Consider the following 16,760-nt stretch of genomic DNA (forward strand, 5'->3'; position numbering starts at 1 on the left):
ATTGGTGGTTCAGTGCTCAGGAATGTCTGGATGCAGGTGGAGTTTACATCTATCCATCAATTGGAGGAAGGGAAGATCTATCAGTAACAAACCAAAAGCATCAAAAATTGTGCTTTCATTAGGCAGGTTAATGTAACTGATACCTACAGACTAAGAGGGTTGTAAAATGTTTAGCTATGCACATACATCTGTTTCAGTCCATGCCTATTTTTAAATAGATTTTAAAAAAATAGGGTTAGTCCCATAAAAATCATTATTTGGTTAAATCCATACAAAAATAGGAAAGTGATTTTTTTTTTTTTTAAGGTCAGTCTAGAAACTGTTAACTTTCTTCACTCAATCATTTTCTGATCTTAACATTTAACCAATAACATTAAGGGAGGGAGGTAAGTCCACTGTAAAGCAGGGTGAAGGAATGTATTCCAACAAAGACATAATGATGTTCAATATTAAACAACTTGCAATAGATAAAAACTATTCAAAAATGGCAAGACTAGGCTAAAATAAAAGAAAGAAAGATGAAAGAAGAAGCATCTTGCAACAGTTAAGTCTAAGTATAGAAGAAAAAGCAAAGTGACAAGTTTTGCAAATACCTTATTATTCATTGGGCTAGTTGTCTGTAAGGGGAAAAAGTATTTTAAGCTATACTTCCATATTTTTACTGATCTTTTCTTTACATCAAGAACATATGCACACATTATATAATAATTTTTGATCTTGGAAATGCATGATAGTATATATTTAAAAAAGAAATTCTACACAAGTCATTTTTAAAGAGAAGAATTACCAAAACACATAGTAGGCCATTGTAAAAAATATATATATTGAACACCTTTTGTTAAATAAATAAACAAGCTAAATAACACCCAACAGTATAGTTCCAAAACTGTCAGACTGGTCATTTAAATTAGTAAGAGTAAGCATTTGAAAAATATAAAATAAAGGAGATATTTTATCCATTGTTTCACCAGACAAATGAATAACAAGAGGGAAAAAAATACACAAAATCAGGGCTGATTTGGGCAACAAAGAAAAACTGAAGAAAATTCCAAAGGTATTGCAAATATTTGAAGAATAATGGTGGCAAATTACTTTTAATCACTGTCTTATGTTAGATTTAGCTTCAAGCAGAGAAGGAACTAGAAATAGCCTTTGTTGAACATCTACTATGTTCTGCTATCTCAATTCAATCTCACAACTTTGCAAACTAAGGGCTGTTGTCTCCATTTAACAAACAAAGAAGATGGGGCTTAGATAAGCCAACAACTTGTCCAAGGTTACACCCCAAGGAGCAAGCAAGAGACCAAAATCCAAGTCTGTCTGGTTCAAATGTCACTTCTGGAGTTTTGGGTTGTATTAGATAAAACTCCTATGCTCCAGGGTGCAAAAGGGCAAGGGGGGGTGGGGTCATTTAAGGAATTTGGGTCTTAGATCATTGTTTCCTCTTCAAACAAAGCAGTTTCATTTATAACTGTTTTGTGACAAGTAACAAGAGTGAAATCTCACGCACAGATTTCAGTCTGTGCGCAATTTCAGTAAAAACAAACAAACATGCTCTCCTGAAAAGGCTGAAAACAATTGACTGCACGATGTTGCCTCCCAGCTTCATTTTTAAAAGTTCTGGACTGAAAAGGAAAAAAAAAAAAAAAAGCCTATGAGAGATGAAAGTGTCCAATTTAACTTTTTCTCTGGAGCAGTTAAAGCTAAAAGTAGTCGACTGTATGTTGAGAATACAGCCCCTTTTCTTTCTTGATGTACTAGAACATAAGAGATTATTACTCAGACACTTCTAGGATAAAAAAGACAAATTAAAAGCACCCAAACTCTTGGCTCTCATGCTATTCAGTTACTAGGTCAAAACAGAGTCTTAGAATATTTTTTAACAGAACATGCCCAGCAGTTGAACCAGTCATAGATACATAAAATATTTTTTTATACACTATCCTTTTCCATAAAAACTGATTCTCTGTAAAAGTAATAGATTAATTTTTTAATTATAAAGGAGAAAATACTGCATCCTCAAGAAATTTATTCTTCCCAGAATCAGTACTAGTATGTTCCCTTCCCCCCCCCCCCCCCCCTTTCTCTCTCTCTTAAAGGCTTCAACCTGAATTTTCAAAATAAAAACATCTCAGTTTTGCCACCTTGGCCAGTGAAAACTAGTAAACTACAGACTTTGTACTTTTTTTTTTCTTTTTCATTCACTACCTTTGACCCATAATTCTACTCTTTTTCCCTTTTGCTACCATATTTTTATTGGTCTCTGTTGGGCCACTCAGCTCCAGCTAAATGGAAAGAATAGAAGGAGAACGCTTTCTTTAGCTATACTGTCAGTTTGCAGATGTATAACCCCTCTGGAATCACAAGACCTTTTAGGTTATTGCCCTCCGAATCTCATAAATGTAACCAGAGCAGTGTTAGCTTGAGTGCCAATTCTAGGAGCAATTCTTTAAAAAATCAGGGCATGATTTATGTTGGAAGTAAAAAAATGTTAGGGAAACATATAGTTGTGTCCCCATTAATCCCAATTTTTCTTCTGTTTTCTCCAGAATGAGAAAATGTCAGACATCAAGATCAAGCCAACAGTGACAGAGAGAAATGGAAACTGAAGGAGAGAAGACTGGGGTCAGACAAAATGACAAATATTATTCTCTCTATTATTCTCTCTCTCTCTCTCTTTATATATATGTCAGATTGGAGTGTAAGAAACTTTGTTAGGTCAAAAGAAAAAACATTTTAAAGTAAAAAGAAACTTGGTGGAGGTTAGAGGCAGAATTTTTTTTTCATACTTTTTAGAAGTACAGTTTGAGCTGATTAAATTTTTAAAGATATTTTCAAGGTTTCCAAAGATGTTTGGGCTTATGGAAGTGGGTAGAAAGGAAGACAGGAAGGTTTGTACTTTCAGAATACCTATGGGAGGTGAAGATGGAAACCTGGATATTAGCATGAGAGGCAATGGGGTCTTCCAAGTTTTCTTCTTGCTTGTTCTGTTGCAGATAAGCTGCCAGGTGGCATGGGAGAAAAAACAGTCAGCACTCAAAGGATTCAGAAAAAACGCTTTTATTTGTAGATGCACTAGTGCAGTGACTCAGGGCAGTCAGTCTCCAAAGCCTGAGGACCAAATGCAGGGGCACTTTCCCTTTTTATCCTTTAGTTTCCTTGTCTTCCAAATACGGACCAGGCTTCAGGACTTTTCTCTGGCTTTGCAGCCAGCTCCCCGAGGGTTGGAATGGGGAAAGTGAGATTACACCCTCTGGGGGTTGGGTATGGTTCATGATTTATGGCCTATGTAAAATGGAAGTATTCGAGGAAACAGGTTTTTTATTTTTTTCAATTTTTAATAAATCTTTATTGTTCAGTTTATTACAAATGTATTCCTCTCCTCCCGACCTCAATTGTGCCCCTCCACCAGGTTTCCACCCCACCTTCTGTCCTTTTCTCATCGCCCATTGTTCTCATCTATAGGTGCACAGTTTTTATTCAGTCTCTTCCTGCACCCCCACTCCCCTTTTTCCCGAGAATCATCAGTACACTCCCCTTCCATACCTCTGATTCTATTATATTCAACAGTTAATATTGTTCATCAGATTTTTTAATTCCCTTGGTTTTTAGTTTCACTTGTTGATAGTTATGTATTTGTTGTTCATAATTTTTATCTTTATCTTCTTCCTCTTTCTAAATAACCCCTTTCAGCAATTCATATAATTCTGGTTTGGCAGTGATGAACTCCTTTAGCTTTTTTTTTATTTGTGAAGCTCTTTATCTGGCCTTCGATTCTGAGTGATAGCTTTGCTGGGGAGAGTATTTTTAGCTGTAGGTTCTTGCTATTCATCATCTTGAATATTTCTTGCCATTCCCATCTGGCCTGCATAGTTTCTGTTGAGAAATCAGCTGACTATCGTATGGGTGCTCCTTTATAGGTAACTACCTGCTTTGCTCTTGCTGCTTTTAATATTCTCTCTTTGTCTTTTGCTCTTGAGATTTTAATTATGATGTGTTTTGGTATGATCCTCTTTGGATTCCTTTTGTTTGGGGTTCTGTGCGCTTCCTGGACTTGTAAGTCTATTTCTTTCCCCAGGTGGGGGAAGTTTTCTGTCACTATTTCTTCCAGTATTCTTTCAGTATTTTGCTCTCTCTCTTCTTCTGGGATCCCCATAATTCTGATGTTGGCTCACTTGAAATTGTTCCAGAGGTTTCTTACACTATCTTCAACTTTCTGGATTCTCTTATCTTCTTGCTTCTGCAGAAGAGTGTCCTCTGGCTCTTTGTCTTCTAAATCTTTTTCTTGATTCTTGCAATCTTCCAGTCTGTTTTTAGGACTCTGTGTAATATTTTCTATTTCAGACAATGTTTTCTTTATTTCTAGTTGATCCCTATTTATTTCTAGTTGATCCCTTATTATTTCTAGTTGATCCCTTTTCATATCCTCATAGGTCTCATTTATTTTATTGGCCTTTTTTAGGATAGTATTGAAAAGCCTTATAATAGTGGTTTTGAACTCAATGTCCATTCTTTTCTTTTCCTCCATCTCCTTCCTTTGTGTCCTGCCTCTTGTCTGCATTTTAATTGTTTTCCTGATTTGATGGAATAAATCAGTTTTGTGTATTAGGTGTTCTGGTAGAGCCCAGTAGCACAGCCTTCCCAGTTACCTGTGACGGACAGTCTTGGTGTAGCCCTTTGGGGGCTATGTGTGCAGTCTTGTTGTTAAGCCTTGTTTATCACTGGGAAGCGTTGATCTTCAAGCCAATTGGCTGTGAGGATCAGCAGTGTCTCAGCTAGGAGGGCTTCTGTACTCCGCTTGGATGGGGCGGGGTCTCAGGGTGGCACAGGCAATCTTTGGTTCCCTGTCAGTCTCGCCTTAGAAAAGTCCTGTTCTGAGGTGAGTCTCACCAGATTGGCTGCAGTCTCGCACACCTCTTTGGTAAAGGCGCAGACAAGCTTTGGATTCCGGCCAGTCCCTCCTTAGAGAAAGCCAGCCGCTGGGAGAGCTTCTGTGCTCAGCTTGGAAGAGTCTCGGGGTGGTACAGACAAGCTTTGTTTTCCCAACAGCTCCTCCCCAACTGGCTCCTCCCCAAGTTCCACAGTAATGGTCTCTGGCTTCACACACCTACGAGAGATCTCTGCCCATTGCCTGACAGTCTGGCCTCTTCCTGACTGGGACTGTCTATCAGAGCAATAGGGTGATTCTGTTTTCCTCTCTATCAAGAAAGCCAGCCGTGTGCCAGGAGTAAGCCAGCAGCAATCTTGGCCCTTCCTCTTGGCATGCCAGGATTAAGTCAGCTCCTTTTCGCGTGCAATTCTCCATACCTTCACAGTTCCTGAGGTTCAGCGCACCTTCTCTCTCCTTTCCAGATGGCAGAGCCTCCTCTCAACTAGCCATCCAGTGCTTCAGGGCAATGCCTCCCCTGTTTTCCAGTTCTAAATCCAAATTTGTTGTGGTAGGCTGCATTCAGGTGTCTACCGTATGCTACCATCTTGGTTTCTCCTACCCGGGAAATAGGTTTTTACAAGGCTAGCTAGGATACAAGCAGAAAGGGGGTTGGGGTTAGCAAGCTTATGCATCAGAATGCAGGTGAGGGAGGGAGGGGGGGTTCAGGCTGCCTTCACAGTTCAACACAGAAAAGATAGATTCCAGAATTATCCTCTGGAAGTAGTCACTCAATCAGGAAAAGCCACAATATCCTGCACAAATAACAAAATAGTACTGGTTTAAAACAATGAAGTTTGGGCCGAAACCGGTTTGGCTCAGTGGTAGAGTGTCGGCCTGCGGACTGACAGGTCCTGGGTTCGATTCCGGTCAAGAGCATGTACCTTGTTTGAGGGCGCATCCCCGGTGGGAGGTGTGCAAGAGGCAGCTGGATGATGTTTCTCTCTCATCGACGTTTCTAGCTCTCTATCTCTCTCCCTTCCTCTCTGTAAAAAATCAATAATATATATATATATTTTAAAAACATAAAACAAGGAAGTTTGGTTTTTGTTCAATCTTCATATCTACCTACTATGCTCACACTACTCACAGTAGGAGCACCTACCATTTCAAATGTGCCAGAGAGGAAAGAGAATTCTGAAAATTCTCACATTGGCTATTAAGTAATAGTCCTATAAGTAACACTCATTATGTCTGCTCACAACTTATTAGCCAAAAGCGATCACCTAGCCCCACTCAGCCACAATGGGGATGAGAAATATAATTCCAAGGGCCCAGAACTGGAGATAAGAGTAAAATGTTGAGTGAACAGCACTGATGACTCTCTCAAAAGGATATCCTCATGAATTTCAAAAACCTAAGCAAGTCTAATGGAATTCCACTGTAGGTCAAAGGGGGGAAAAAACAATAACTCAGAGCATTGCTTCTACTTGTATGTGTGAGTATGTAACTGAAATGGCATACAACACAACCTCTAAACTACCTGATTCCCACTTCAGAGACCTAGAAAACATATACATGGCAAAGACATAATGAACTCTCAGTAAGTTGATTGGTTTGGGTGAAATCTATATTGATTTAGTCAAAAGTAAATATATATATTTATACATACACACTATCTGTAAATTAATTTAATAGTATTATTTAAAAATAAATATAAGAACTAGTTAGAACAACTATATGTCATTGGGAATAGTCAAAGAGCTTCCTCCAACAGAGAAAAATGCATTACAAAGATAAGTCATTTCCTCTTTTTAAAAGTCAAAGAAATGTCAACTGTATTACAAAACTTGGCCAAACAAAAAACTAATATCAAGCCTTTATTCTTCTGAATGAATAGCTTTCCAAGTCCTTAAGAAAATGATGTTATTGTCATTATTTCAAAAGACTTGAGGAAAAATATTTCACTAAATAATAAGAGTTAGCCTATATATATTGACTTAACTAATCAGTAATGACATTTGGTATGCCATAATCAGGAACTTTTTGACCTATTAATGTCTATACTATCAATTATAGGTTTCATGGCAGTCCAACTTTTTCTTGGATCAGGAAAAGACTAAGTTTAGCATGAAGTCTTATGATTAATGTGTATTTAGACAATACTTCAAAGAGATAAAAAAAAGAGTTCTATTTCAAAATCAGTGGAAAATTTGTTAATGCATCTAAGGTCATAAAAGACATATTGGCATTAAGTTATTCATTCTTGCTTTATTGATGTTTTAATTGTTGTTATAATATACTGTGAGAATAAATTAGGTAGCCTGCAATGTCAAATGGGGTTGTTTGGTTGCAAGTAAACAACTCCAAAAATTGAAAGCAGAAAAGGACTACATATGTTGAAAGGATCTCAGGTAACTCACAGAAGAAAAGCCTACACTAGGCTTGAAAAATAACAGGAATTAGAGCATCAGGAACTACACCAGAGTTCAGAGGAAATCAGCCACCATACGATGAAGACGCTCCAACCAATAATTCAAGCGTTGCACAATTCTGCTCAATAGTCAACATCCAGAGGAGATGCTGAATGGCCTAGTTTCAGTCACATGTCTACCCCCTAAGATACCTTGGTTGATTGTTTTATTAAATCTTATACCCATTGGAGGGAAGATAATTTTCTAAAAAGAGTTTGGTTTGCCCCGATGGAGTGGCTCATTGATTATTTACCAATGAACCTGGAGCTTACAGTTCGTTTCAGGCTTGATCCAAAGTAGAGGGTATGTGGGAGGCAGCCAATCAATAAAATCATTGTTGTTCCTCTCTCCCCCACTCCTATCCTCTCTGAAATCAATAAAAATATATATTTAAAAAATAATAAATAAGAATTTGATGTTTGTTTTTTTGTTTTGTTTGTTTTTTACCAAATTAAGATAAACTAGCTTAATGAAAGCTAAATAAAACAAATATCTGCTATAGTTGGGTAGATTCTTAAGAGCCTTAAAGTTAACAAAACACTTTTTTTAGAGGGGCACACAAAATTCTTCAAATTTTTAAAATACTGCAATTAGTTCTAACCTCATCAGACTTTCTATGTATGTATGTGTGCAATCATGTGTATCATATATTTCAGCATAGTGCAAGGTTTGCTGAAAAATAACAATAAGAGCCTACCAGGAAGCAATTATTTCTAAACTATAAATCTTTCAGAATTTAAGTGGTAGAAAACCAGATCTGAAATACTCAAATTTAAATTTCAAGTACAAAAGCTTGCGGGTGGGGGTGGGGAACTAAACCATTCTGTAACAGCAAATAACATGGTGAGTTGAAAACCAGTTGTGTATTGGGAGAGGTGGGAAATCATATTTGGGACAGAGATGCTAGATGATGAAGGACATTGAATACCAGGAGTTTAACATTTTACCTTGTAGGCAATGAGACACCAGTAAAGTTTATTTAAGTGTAATATGATAAGATCAAATTTGTATTTGTATGTTTATTTGTATGTTAACCACTGGTGGAAATGTGTGGGATGGAGTAAAGAAACAACTACAGGAAATAGAAAGCCTGATTAGGCAACTGGCAATAATTTAGGGAAAACAAGAGATGTAGGAGGGTTAGCTAAGCCAATGGCAGTGGAACCAGAGAGGCATAAATTATATTAGCTACTATAGATATCACACATCCAAAACTTAAAGCAACAACCATTTCTTTAGTTCTTGGTTCTTAACTGAGGAGAGAAATGCAAAGCCTATTGGGGCTATGGCCAACAAAGTCAAATGCAGCAGGAAGAAAAAGTAAGATTTAAGACTGAAATAAACACTGGCTTTGGAAATGAGCATGAGTGATCCAATAGTTTGCAAGTAAATGAAAAGTGAGATTAAAATTGCTAGTAATTATTATTATCATATTGACTAGAGATGGAGGAAGAACAGAGATATGGGAACATATCCATTTTATAAAGATTGTGAGGAATCCAGAATAATAATAAAAAAGTAGTGATGACTAAAATGTAACCAATAAAATGAAAGGTATTGGGACAAAAGATGATCTAGCCATGTTTATCTTTAAATATAGGAGATGAACAAATCAAAAAGCTACAAAAGCAGCACTGAAATGCACTTATTCTACACTTACTGAACAACTATGCCAGGCCCTTCAAAGAATAAAGGACCCTTCGGTGCAGCCATTGAAGAGCTCATGACCTGGCAAGGGAGAGAACCGAATAAAACATTGTAAGGGGCACTAATGCAGTACAGATGCACATGGCACTCTGGAAATAGAGAAGGAAGCACGTGAGGGAATGAAGTGTATCAAGGTCCAAGAAAAATTCTGGACACAAGCAACATTTGACCTTAGACTTGAAGGTAGCAAGCAGTTCCTTAAGAGGTTGGAGTAGAGGTCAAAACAGGCAATCTGAGAAATAGAATAAACATGCTGTCATGGAAAGTCTCAGGGAGAATCAAGTCCAGTAGACAAGTCCGGGGTCTTCATCCTATTACCAATTATTTAAACAACCCCTTCTTCCAAAACCCCCTAAACCCTCACATGCATTCAGTATTTATTTTTTTCAAATCACATAAGAAAGTCAGGGCTTGTACCTCCTCTACCATTTTCATAAATAAAATACTTGCCAGTATTACTCCCCCCGCCCTCCCCCCTCCCAGCCCAAAGTTTTAGGTAAGTAACCTGATGAATATTTTTCCACAGAGGAGTCATAGATTAATCATTGTTCTGCATTACACCTCTTCCACAGGTATTTGCATTCTATTTTCGCACTTCTAGACACAAAGTCTTAGGAAACTTGGGCCCCTTGGGAGAAAGGGGAAAAGGGAATGGGAAGGAGTGCCTCTCAGCATCTCTCCTCAAATCATATGTCATATCATTTATTCCTCTTACACTTCAGTATGGGCCCTGAATAACTGAAAAGGTTGCATTGTGTCTTGAATTTTGAAAAGTAATATAATACGTGATCCACTCGTTGCATTAATTCAGGTGCCACCTTGGACAAATTGCTTTGAACAATTTCATCCGCTAAGCAGGTTTCACTGGGAAATGCTCCATCGTCCAGGAGGGAAACCTCTGGGGAACGTGGGGCATTTAGAATTTTTAAAAGTAATTTAAATGTGTACAGAAAAGATAGAACAAGAAATGTGTGTGTGTTTTTTATAAATTGGTTAAAAATGTTATCAGAGTTCAGTTTAAAGTGTTATTATTCAAATTTTCCTATTAAGAGATAAAACACGAGAGAAAATATTATATGCCCAGCTTATGCATATAAATGTAATTTATTTTTAAAGAACACAGACATGACTACAGTTCTTGAAAATACCTAGCTTTGAAATCCTCCCAGTTAAAAACAAACTTCAAGGTGTGGGGACTGCCTAGGGATGTAAAGGAGCATAAATAAATGCATTTTTTGAGTAATTACACAACCAATTTCACAATGCCCTCACCTATGTTTTACAGAGCCAGCAGTGGGCAACACTAACTTCATCATTGATCCCAATTATAAAGGTAAGGACAGCCTTGAGAGCAGGAATTATAAAATATAGAATCACATTTTTTCTCAGAATATGAAAGAGAAAGAAGTTTAAGTGTCAGATGGCTTAGGGTGATACTAAATGATACATGAAATGATACTAAATGATAAATGAGATGCAGGGTGATACATTTCATTTTTTCTAGTCATCAACCCAAGATGAGCTGAACACCAAAGAAGAGGGGCACCAAGATCCTGGGGCAATGGTGATGCTCAATCCCATGGAGCGCCTGGACCATGTGTTGTCTTAAAGTAACAAAATCTCTTTTTTCTCCTCTCCTCCCTCTCCTCTCCCCTCCTCTCCTCTCCCCTCCCCTTCTCTCCCCTCCCCTCCCCTCCCTTCTTCTCTCCTCTTCTCTCTCTCTCTCTCTCTCTCTCTCTCTCTCTCTCTCTCTCTCTCTCTCACACACACACACACACACACACACACACACACTTACTTCCATTAGAGTATTTCTCATCTTTAAACCCACATTAAATTCATTTTTATTTTTAAGTGCTAATATCATTAAATTATTTCTAGCCACAAGTGACATTTCTAACAGAACCCATAGTCCTCATCAGGAAAGACCAATAAAAATGATTAAATTCATGCTTATTTCTTAACCTGCATTTAAAAGAAAAAAATTGACCTGGCCAGTGTGGTCAGTGGTTGAGCATCAATTTATGAACAAGGAGGTCATAGTTCGATTCCTGGTTAGGGCACATGCCTGGGTCATGGGCTGGATCCCCCCATGTGGGGTGTGCAAGAGGCAACCAATCAATGACTCTCTTTCATCATTGATATTTCTATCTCTCTCTCCCTCTACCGTTCTCTCTGAAATTAATAACATATTTTTTAAAAAGAAAATATGCACAACACACATAAATATATTTTTAAAGATATGTAAAAAAATAAATGAACTTGATAAAGGAAAAGCTTCTTTTAGCATGGGTCTCAATTCCCTTGACAAAAGATATGACTATATGAAAATCTCATTAATGCAGCCTTTACTAAATTGGAATTTGTTATCACACAGAAAAGGGCCAAACCAAAGTATCTCTAATTGTGTGGATTTATTAAAAAGTCATCTCTCTAGGCATGTAAATTATTTTTGGACATTATCATCGATGGGAGAAGATAAAGTTATAAGAAACCTTCAGACAGCAGTGCCCCCACCACCACCTCCACTCAGCAGCCTTCCCACTCATGGGATCCAGTCTCCTTCGGCAAGAGTCTTAGAAGCACCCTCAATGAATCACTGCAGGCTCCTAGTCTTTTTAAAAATACATGTACAGCCAGAACCGTTTTTGGCTCAGTGGATAGAGCATCGGCCTTCAGACTGAAAGGTCCCAGGTTCGATTCTGGTCAAGGGCATGTACCTTGTTTGCTAACACATCCCCAGTGGGGGTTGTGCAGGAGGCAGCTGGTCGATGTTTCTCTCTCATGGATGTTTCTGACTTTCTGTCCCTCTCCTTTCCTCTCTGTAAAAAATCAATAAAATATATTAAAATAAGTAAATAAATGAATAAAATAAAAATAAATGTACATGTTTTTGTTAACTTTAGAAAGAGAGGAAGGGAGAGAGAGATAGAAACATCAAGCCCCAACCAGGGCATGTGTCCTGACCTGGAACTGAACCAGAGCCCTCTTGGTTCATGTGTTGACACTCAGCCACTGAGCAACAGCAGCTGGGCACTACCTTTTGCAAAAGCTACCTCCTCTTTGAAAGTCCCCATGATAGAGCCTCACAGTTCTCTACCTATTCATGTAATTACACATGCTTATGCTTCCAAAACAATCTATTATCTTTCCTATGAAATGCGGAAATTAGACTGAAAAGCATTGTTTTCCTCTGGGCAAGATGCTAAGGTGATTTCCCTGGTCTTTGTCCAGGAGGATTCACAGAATGAAGCCACAGGTGGTATAGGAAAAAGTGGAAATTTATTGACAAACAAACACAAACTTCCACATGGGGAGGGAGGGAGACCCACTGAGTCCCTCTTTCCTAAGGTTTATAAAGGCTGCAGTTCTTTGGGTTGTGATATCCCGTCTGACTGGTCACTATATCAGCTTCAGGGCTCAAATCCCAGGGTGCCCCTTCTTTTCTCCCTTTTGTTTTTCTACTCCCTGTGGCTTTCCCTTTCATTCTGTGAACGAGTGTCTCCCTCTCTCTTTATTCTGTGAATGTATAACTTTTGACTGATCCCAGCCCCTTATTCTGTGAATGTATGCCTTTTGGCAACTCCCAGCCCCCTAATTTGCAGCCCTGCAGTTCTCCCCCATGAACACCCCAATTCCTAAAACTCCCTAAACATGCCTATTTTACCCCTAAAAACTCCGTTCACCTATTATCACTTATTTCTCCCCACTGCCATGAGGTGTCTTGCTCTCAGACTCCAGGAGACTCCCACCACTGTGCTCACCAGTCGTGAGCCCGGCTTCTGGCTGAGTGATGCTCCCCCTGTGGGAGCACACTGACCACCAGGGGGCAGTTCCTATACCGAGTGCCTGCCCCCTGGTGGTCAGTGTGCATCATAGAGACTGGTTGTTCTGCCATTTGGCTGATTTGCATATTAGGGTTTTATTATATAGGATAAGAAATGCCTCCTCAGGCCACCCTGTCTCATTAACCTGCTTTAATATTTTAGAGATTTTTAAAAATCATTTTTTATACCAATGTGATCTCATTTTTTTGTTTCCTTATTAATTGTCTTTTCACCCCTCTAATCCCTGTCATTGCCATTAAAATATAAATTCCTCTGTGCTTAGAACAGTGGCTATAATTCAAAAAAAATTCCAAAACTACCTTTGGAATGAATGAATGAAAAAAATGAACACTTATCTATGATACACTGACTGTCAGTGTCTTCAGGGCAGAGCTATGCTTCATTGGTTTTTGTGACCTTTGTATCCAACATTGTGGGCACAGAATAACATTCAACAAGTCATGGAAAAAATTATCCATTAATGAATAAATAAGCAACAAAAAATTATATTTTTCTTATACACATAGGGAAATATTAAGCTTGAGCATATAAATATCTGCCTAGAGTTGGTTACACAGTTTAGAAAGGATAACAAAGGCAAGAGGGCTGCAGAACCTTTGAGATATCAGGAGTGACATTGAGTCTTTTAAGATTTAATAGTCTGTTTCTGGAAGGGCAGAAAGAGATTATTGTGATTAGCTATAATAATAAGAAATACTAGAAGCTTGATGCACAAAATTCGTGGAAGATTAGGCCTTCCTTCCCCCAGCTGTCGGCACTGGCTCTCTGGCACCCAGGACTGGGCTTCCCTTGCAGCCCCAGCTTCATCTGGAAGGACGTCCTTCGGGATGTCCAGTCTAATTAGCATATTACACTTTTATTATTATAGATTACTTATGTTTTGTTAACCATGATTTTTTTTTTTATGATTAAAGAAAACACATTCTAACCTGAGTTGTGGTTGGGACCAGAGTTAACCTTGCAATGCAGTCCATTCTCTTCTAATAACTGTCTATTATCATGGAAAGGTTAACAACCTTGTCAAAATAGTGGAATCCCCAGGGGCACCCACTCCTGCACTTTGCAATCCCCCAACAGGCATTGCCTGTAATTTGTAACCATTACACCCATTCTTATTCCTTTTTGCCTACTTCCCCATTTTTCATACTTATTCTTTTTGTCTACTTCCCCAAGCCAGCATTCTCATTTTTATTCTGCATGACCATTCTTAGGCCTTTTGCCTACTTCCCCATGTAATCTTTGCCCATCTACCCCATTTACCTGCTTGTCTATGTGGATGGAGGGGACAAAAGCAGATTTTTGTCAATGACCTGCTGCTCTCCCCTACTGCCCACATTGTTGGAATAAATGCTTACATTTGATTCAACCCTGTCTCTGCTTAATTGGCTCAAGTAGTGACAGGCAGCCCAGACCTATTGGTTGTTGCATTTAATTTCCAGTAAAAAGAGATTAAAGGATTGCCTATGCTCTTTAAAAGTAATACTTAAAAAAAAAAAAGTCTCTATTTTATTTTTTGTAACACTGTAGGCTAAATTTCTTTCTGAGCCCACAAAAATTACAGCTCACATACAGTGTGAGGCTCAGAAAACTTACCAAGTGTTTGATGCTAAAGCTTGAGGCCTCAAGAGAGTGTGGCCCTCAGCAGAGCCCAGGCCAGGCCTTCAGCCACCTCCAGGGGACAGAGACTCTCCAGGAATAAAGATGCTACTCCCAGGGAAGGTGAACTCTAGTTATGGCAACTACATTTTCCACATCAAGATTTGTGACAAGCAGTCCGCACGGAGACCTGAGAATAATGGATAAAATGCTTGAATCTAAAGCCAGCTCAGAAAATCTAGAGCCAACAGATGTAATATAATAGGGGAACAAGTTAGTTCCCAGATTCTTTCATATTTGGGTGACATGTCTCATAAAACTACTCATCTTACCCAGCTCTAATTGATTCCATGTTTATGAAACTTCTCACTAAGTTTCTGAGATGCCTTAATACCAGTCAGAGGATCCTCACATTTTGGATGCAAGTGACTGTGGACAAAAGGGGCCACATGCTAACCTGATAAGCTCAGGGAAGGCCTGCATGGCAATCTTGCAAACTCAGAGACCTAAAGTAACCACAAAGGATGGTCTGAAATTAAACTTTAACTAAAAGCAATTATGGTGTATAGTTACGTCCTAGGCCGGTATCTTCACTGACAAGGTCAACCTTTACCTTAACTGGACCTATGTGTCTGTCTTTTTGCACCTACTATAACATATCCTTGAAATGTCTGGGTAACTTTAACTTCTCTTTTTTCCAAACCCCTTGGGGCACAACCTAATGTGTTTAGGGGCCAGGACTGATACCACAAATTCCTTCGTTGTCATTGCTATCATGTTAAATGTTAACTGTTAATTATTCTGCACCCACCTAAGTATGTACCTATCATTTTACTTTTTATCCAATCCCAGGAGTTTCCCTGCTTTGCTTTCTCCCACCTCTTTAGTCTATCACCAACTGGTTTCATGTAACCCACCTACATCCCCTCCTTTGATTGCAATGTATAAAAATAGATGAAAGATCACCATTCTCTGGAGCATTATCTCAATCTGTTGAGGTTCTGCTTCCCAGCAATTGTCTACAGTTTGGTTCAAATAAACTCAAAAAAAACAAAAAACAAAAAACAAAAAAAAAACACAACTTTTTATGGGTTTGAATGTTTTTAATGTTAACATGTCCTAATATCTCCAAATGTTACCTTAGAGATGAGTTATAAACCTATCCCTTGTGAGTTGTATTAGTGCTGAATCACAGTCTAAGATAGGGGTGTCGAACTCAATCAGAGAAGGGGCCAAAATCTAAAATCCAGCCTAAATCGCGGGCCGAATGGTTTACTGAACAGTCATAAACTGTCATTGTGATGGAAACGCAGCGGAGTGCAGTGATGACAGCGCGGTGCGGGCCACATTGCAAGGCCTGGCTGGACGGATTTGGCCCGAGGGCCTTGTGTTTGACACATGTGCGAGGAGAAAAAGCCTTAGATAATTCTTATGGTTGTTCTCAACTCTGTGATTCAATTTCTCTGAACATGATGACCCCAAATAGAAACTGATGTGAACTAGTACAGGAAGTACAAGTCAGATGAATGGATCCTGGAATCTGATAGCTGAAGTCTTTCCTCAAGACTTTGAAGCAGACACTTCTAATTATTTAATCCAAAGTTCTGAGCTAGAGAACTTAGGTCTCTGAGGAACTGCCCTACCTGGGACCAGCAGCTTCTAGCAAGGCCATACCCTATTCTTAAAACACTGTCACCATCACCAGATCATCAAGGTATCTCCTCCCACCTGTTCACAGCCTTTAGAATCTGCCCCAGTGCCCCCACCTCTCCCCAGGTGCCTCTTCTAAACAATGGAGAGGAAGTAGCATCCTTGACCTGGGCTTCCTGTCTTAGATAAGTCACATCTACTCTAAACTTCAGTTTCTGAATCCTGTGGTCTCAATATCCAAACCTGTTCTGTGCCCAGTTTCTATTTCTGGGCATGTAGTTGAAAATCTGTTAAACTAGTCTTCAGCCAAATTGGGAGGTGGGAAGAATGAGCCATATTGATTAAATTTCTTGGGTTATAATAAAAGGCTTGGCAATCAGTTTGTAAGCATTTACTGACATCTGGCAGCCAAACTGGGAGGGACTGAGCCAAGCCCAAACTTTACTTACCTTCATATTTTAATCAGGAACCCCCCAAATTGTTAATTAGCTAAGATGTGCTAAACATTGTTTAGAACCTCGATGCTCCCTTGTAGCCCATGTCCTGCAGCATCAGCATCACCCAAGAACTTGTCAAAATGCAGAAACTTGAGCCCCTCCTGCATCCACATCTGCATGT

Source organism: Pipistrellus kuhlii, unplaced genomic scaffold, assembly GCF_014108245.1.
Source record: "Pipistrellus kuhlii isolate mPipKuh1 unplaced genomic scaffold, mPipKuh1.p scaffold_m20_p_2, whole genome shotgun sequence".
NCBI lineage: Eukaryota > Metazoa > Chordata > Mammalia > Chiroptera > Vespertilionidae > Pipistrellus > Pipistrellus kuhlii.